This window comes from Sinocyclocheilus anshuiensis, unplaced genomic scaffold (assembly GCF_001515605.1).
Source record: "Sinocyclocheilus anshuiensis isolate Anshui unplaced genomic scaffold, SAMN03320099.WGS_v1.1 scaffold1832, whole genome shotgun sequence".
Lineage (NCBI taxonomy): Eukaryota > Metazoa > Chordata > Actinopteri > Cypriniformes > Cyprinidae > Sinocyclocheilus > Sinocyclocheilus anshuiensis.
In genome coordinates, this window is record NW_015555884.1 from 522,161 (window position 1) to 528,818 (window position 6,658).

Consider the following 6,658-nt stretch of genomic DNA (forward strand, 5'->3'; position numbering starts at 1 on the left):
GTACCTTGGTCACCTCATTTCAGAAAAAGGTTGTGCGCTAGGATTTGAACAAATTGAAGCTGTCCAGAAAATACGAAACCCGTTACAAAATCACAAATCATGTAGTTCTGGGAGTTACGGGATATTGTAGGCCATGGATCCAAGACTACAAAATGTCTAATCCTCTACTAATAGCAGCTTAGGTTTGTCTATTCAAAACCTTTTGAGCTATTCGTTTCCAAAAAATTGGGGTTCATGCCGGCAGTTCTAACACAACCCCACGGAAATCGTCATCAACCATTCGAGGATTACTTCAAATGATTAGACACTGTTGTACGTGGAACACCACAGTGCCTTCGTTCGGTAGAAGCTGTTTTTGTGTGCTCAATCTTGGTGATATTTCACCCTTTAACTTTTTGTTCCACATGCAGTGCATGCTCTGCTGATTCAGTCATTCACTGCATAGGCAGAACTCCCACCAACATTAATTGAAATTCAAAATATGGCTAATAATCAGGAGAGAAAATGGTGGTCAGAGGGGGGTACAAAATGTAAAGATGGAGTATGGAAAGATACAAAGGCAAAAAGGCCTTTCCTACCAAAACAATTGTATCCCAATTTTGCTAAATGGTCTCATGGGGCAGAACATGCCTCAAAAAATTGGCAATGGACGATCTAATTGGAATTTCCTTGGAGGCCCCAGGATTTACAGTTGTGGCAGAGAAAATCTGTCAGCGAATAACTTGGGAAGACGAAGTAAGCCACAAAATTACTCCGCCCACCCCACACCAGAATTTATTTTTCAGCACTTCATTGAACGGACACCAGGCCAAGCTTATAAGTATTGTTTTGCAATTGTTGATTTGTTTTCAAAGTGGGCTGAGTGTTTCCCAAGTAGAAAAGCTGATGATACGGCTGTAGCAAAAGCCTTAAACAGACCAAAAACTTTTTTTTTTGAGACCTTGCCTTTCTACGGGCCGGGGTGCCCTTAGAACAAGTGTCCCGGCATATCGTTGTCACGACGGATGCCTCCAGTACAGGCTGGGGCGCTACATGCAACTAGCAGGCAGCCTCAGGGCTCTGGACAGGGCCCTGACTGCTTTGGCACATCAACTGCCAAGAGCTGTTGACAGTGCATCTGGCCTTACAGCAGTTCCAGCCACTGCTGCTAGGCAAGCACGTGTTGGTCCGCAGGGACAACACTGCGGCTGTCTCATAAATCAACTGACAGCAGAGTATGTGAGCGGAGTGGAGCGGCAACAATTTCCCCTCCAAGCATTCAATAATCACTCTGCTCCAGCTCCACTCCGGGTTCACCATTTCCCGCTCCCGCTCCCGCTCCACTCCTCGCTCCACTGATCAGAAACATCGCTCCGCGGCTAAATAATTTCATTATGCTTGAAAAATCAAAGTTCTGTTCAGAAATTATATTAAAAGAAAAATAAATGCATAATACTACAAGAATAGTTTTAACATGGTTTATTGGAACACTACAATTAGCCCAAGTCCATATTAAATGACTTATAACTCGCTTAGCTTACTTGTCTGTGCAACATCTCTCAACTATGGCGAAGCTGAGGGTAGTTACTTCAGAAACAGAAAGAATATGCTGTAACTTTTCCGTTTTTAAACTGATAAATCACAGGACAGCGTTGACCAAATTTTTTCATTCCTGAATGTATGTGTGTGATCTGTACGTTATGTGCGAGCTTGTGTGTTCTGTCCGTGTGCAGCAATGTAGCAGCACATTAGTTTCGATTAACAAACTGTACAATTTACAACATGCTTTAACCTCCCGCACTCGTCCATCGCCATTTTAACCTTCATATGTGATCCACATATCTGTCAAGCTAACAAATTATGTTTAATGCGTGAGTTGGCATAATTTGTGCTCGTGACGGAGCGGTAGCGGAGCGTTCTCGGAGCGAGTGAAAACCTCAACGCTCCGACTTTCAAAAAATCCGCTCCTAGCTCCAGGCAAAATCACGCCGCTCCACTCCTCGCTCCGCTCACATACTCTGACCGACAAGGAGGTCTACAATCACGTCGCATGTCACAGCTCGCCCGCTATCTCCTCCTCTGCAGTCAAACGCGGCTGAAGTCACTGCGCGCTGTCCACATCCCGGGAGAGCTCAATCGTGCAGCCGACGTGCTCTCATGACAGCTCATGTTCCCTGTATAATGGCGACTCCATCCCGAGACGATCTGGCTGATCTTGAGTCAATTCGGGGAAGCCCAGGTAGACCTGTTTGCTTCCTACGAGTCCTCCCACTGCCAGCTGTATTACTCCCTGACCGAGGTCCCCCTCGGCACGGACGTGCTGGTACACAGCTGGCCTCGGGCTCTACGCAAGTATGCGTTTCCCCCAGTGAGCCTGCTCGCACAGACACTGTGCAAAGTCAGGGAGGACGAAGAACAGGTCCTGCTGGTTGCGCCGTACTGGCCCACACCTGAAGTGGAGTCTGTTCGCAAACTGGTGTTCTTCTCGCCGAGAAGACCACCGGAGATGCACAATTGGAGTAGTGCTTTCCTTATTGCAAGAAAGGTTGTAGCGTAGGCTGTCACCCTCCACCTTGAAAGTGTATGTGGCTGCTATCGCAGCACATCACGGTGCAGAGGACAGCCGGTCCCTGGGAGAGCACGATCTCATCGTCAGGTTCCTGAGGGGTGCCAGAAGGTTAAATCCTCCTAGGCCACCCCTCGTGCCCTCCTGGGATCTATCTACTGTCTGCTAAGACAGCGCTCCTGACCGCACTCACTTCCATCAAGAGTGCCTTGTGTTCGGGCCGGCCTTCTCTCTCATTGTTCTGAGACCCCGAAAATTAACCATGGTTTTATTGTAGTAAAAGTTCATTAACCATGTTTTTTTGGCATATTTTACTACAAATACCATGGTTAAACTATGGTTGATGTAGCAAAACCATGGTTAATTTGTGGTTACCGTAGTTTAACTATATTAACCATATTTTATTATTATTATTATTATTATTTATTTTGGTTTTATTTGTGGTAAAACCATGTTTAATTTTCGTAAGGGTAGTGGCAGACACTATTTGCACCTCAGTTAATAGCAGAGCATTATAAAACATGTAGCCTAACAACACATTTAGGCTAGTGTACATACAAATCTATACATGTTAAAATCATATACAGATGCAGCTTATTGGGGGTTTGTTTCCTAAAGTACATTCTTATACCTAATTCTGTCCTGCTAATCCATGTGGTTCCCTCGAAGGGAGCCATGGTTTTGATGGTAACAGTTAGCTGATCGATATGCGTCACATCCAATTTCACGTAGTTCTAAAATATTAGTAGGCCTATGTATATATAGGCTACCCCCTTAGGCACTATATTTTCCACTTTTAGAATGTTTTTATCTAAAATAAATGCCTTTCCGAGCGAATGGGAATTGAGAGAATAATCGAAACAGGAAAAGACGGAACTCTGGTCGGTCGGCGAATGGGAATTGAGAGAATAATGGAAACAGGAAAATACGGAACTCCAGTCTGTCGGTCACTCCAAAAGCAACAGGGGCATTATTCAGAAATTTTACAGCCATTTCCATTAACCCTAAAAGATAAGGTGAATGTGATTTCACCAAGTGCAACATGTTCCTGGATCAACATCCATGTTGAACCTGGAACAACATTCGAATAAACCAATTAGAACTGAGGGATAAGTTTACAGGAAATGTCAATTTTAGCCTTACAACCAGAGTTAGGTGCTTCTACACCCTTGTTATTCAACCATAATCTCTCTCAGATTTTTGGGATAAATTATGGGTAGGGTTAGTCAAACTGACAGATAATTATTATTTGTTGCTCAGTTTATTATTTGAAACTATTTGTTTCAGTCATTTTGAATGGAAGCTCTCTAAACCAGAAGTGCCACCCATAATTTAAAACACAGTAGACTCTTTTATCTTCTTTTTAACATATTTACATTTTGTAATTCTTACCTTTTCAGTAGTCCTCTGTAGAGGATTGTGAAAAGAACCAATTACCAAGATGAGAAAAGTAAAAAATAACAGAAGTGAAAGAAAGGAAAAGGGTGCTTTTTTTTTGTTTTTTTGTTTTTTATGAAGCTCAACCATTTACTGGTATGAGACCAACGCCCAGCAAGATGAAAGATATATCCTTGGTCTTGTCCAAGGAGAGTGTCAGAGCTCATCACACCAATGCACTTGTGCCATCACACAAGTATCACAGTCAAATATGCAGTGCCCTCCACTAATATTGGCACCCTTGGTAAATATGAGCAAAGGCGGCTGGGAAAATAAATCTGCATCATTGATGTTTTTGATCTAAATATTTACAAAATTTCTAAACTTTCATTGAAGTAAAATAATTGAAAGTGGGGAGAAAATTTCATGATGAAATTCATGTTTTTCTCCAATGCATGTTGGCCACAATTATTGGCAATAAAATATTTGGCCGAGATACAACTATTTGAAAATCTGTAATCTGAGGGTGCAAAAAAAATTTAAATATTGAGAAAATCGCCTTTAAAATTGTCCAAATGACATTCTTAGCAATGCATATTACTAATCAAAAATTAAGTTTTGATATATTTACAGTAGGAAATTTACAAAATATCTTCATGGAACATGAATATCCTAATGATTTTTGGCATAAAAGAAAAATCGATAATTTTGACCCAAACAATGTATTGTTGGCTATTGCTACAAATATACCTATGCTACTTATGATTGGTTTTGTGATCCAGGGTCATGTATGTTGCACACAGGTTCTCCTTAGCCTGTCTGATTTTTGCTCTTGGTTTGCTTAGTTCAGTGCATTGTGTTGTTTAATCGCAATATGTTAAATCAGTAGCAAAATCTGTAAAAAATTGTATGCATGCAAATTTACAACGCAATGTTATTTAATATTTTACAAACTCACTGTAAAATATACAGTATGATATTGATAATAAAAGTGAAAATACAAAGAAATCACTACTAGAATTGATTCTACTTTTATGTTTATTTATAGTTTTCACACAAACATGCTGGAAAGTGTTGATAAATGGCAGAATAGAGCAGATACAACAGTTTTTATAAAATCAGTCAATACAAGCTGTAGACTCAAAAAGAGTGATTTGAAAGTATACAATCTGATTTATATTATTTTAAGCATTAAAAATACACTGTAAAACTTTGTGTTGTTCATTATCATCAGACATTTCCATACATGGTGAGATCATCCATGTTGGTGTAAACAGCCCCATAATCCTAACCCTTAATGTAATATTTAAAAAAAAAAAAAAAAAAAAAAAAAAAAAAAGACACAAAGGTCAGTCAATAACATATTTCACAGCAGCTTTTGAAATCATAGAAATCATTTCCAGTTTAATAATGGTAGAAATAAATAATATACTCACTGAGGATTTTGGCTGACTGAGGTGCATGGTGAAAAAGAATAGAAAAAAAAAACATAAATATCTGCATTTATCATGGCAACTGTTAAGTTAAAGGTATCAGGAAGTGGCACGGGAACTTTCATTATGACACTCTGCTCAGAAACTGAATAAGTATTATTTTCCTCAGAAACTGAATAAGTATTATTTTGTTGTGTAGCATGCTATGTTATGATTTGAGGCCTTAAAGGGGTCATGAATTGAGAAATAAATTCACACGAGAAGTCATTGTGCTATAAAAAACATCCTGTAAGTTTCAGAACTCAAAAGTTCAGCATTAGTGCAGAAACAGCTTTTATTGAAACCAAGCTGCAGAAGACCGATGCCTACTTCAACGCTGCCTTTTTAGCCCCGCCCACCAGTTTGCACATGATAAATACAAGATAGACTCAAACAAAGGATCACTCAAGAAATGATACAGAAACTGTCTACAATAGACACAACTTTATGTTTAATGGAGTTCCAGGTCACATCAGTAATATTTGTTTGTTCAACTGAAAATAAGATTGAGAATAAAAGATCCAGATAGAAGATAGCAGTGGGTGTTTACTTCCATGCCTATCAAAACAGAGTGTTTCAAAGAGAGGTTCAAAAACAGGACAGAAAATAGCCTATTACTTCTAAGTTATGATGTTTTTATGTAAAAATCTTGCTAATATTGTAAGCAGCCTTCAAAGAACATTGTAAAATGTAGAAGAAAATAATGCAGTTCGTGACCCCTTTAAGAAACACAGAAACACGTCTTTGGTGACGGCATATGAGGTTTGGAGAAAGGCTTGTTTCCTGACAGTGTACAAATGTTGTTTGTTCTGTGAAGAGTTTCATTAGTGAGTGGGGCATAGAAGCAGAAATGTGTGATGCTGTGAGGATTGTTTTTAACGTTTAAAGACTTTCTCTGTTCAGTGTGCAAAGACAACTGTAAAACATTTGTCAAATGTTTTCCTCTCAAAGTGCCAACATTGTGGTGCTATCAAAATGATGGCCTGAGTGGCTGAAGAGTAAGGTTGAAAGGTAATTTGGAGAAATTATTTTTGTAGTTGTAGTTTTGTAGTTTTGTAGTGACATATCATGAAAATCTGACTTTTCCAGGTTTTAAGCACTATAATCAGGTCCCCGGTGCATCTACCATACAAAGAAATGTGAAAAAGATTAACCCAGTAACTTTGTTTTGGTACGCCTTTTTCTGCAAGCTTTTGAGAAAACGAGCGCGTCTGATTTCGCTCCCTTGGTGACGTGGCAAAGGGATCTCATTATAATATTACCA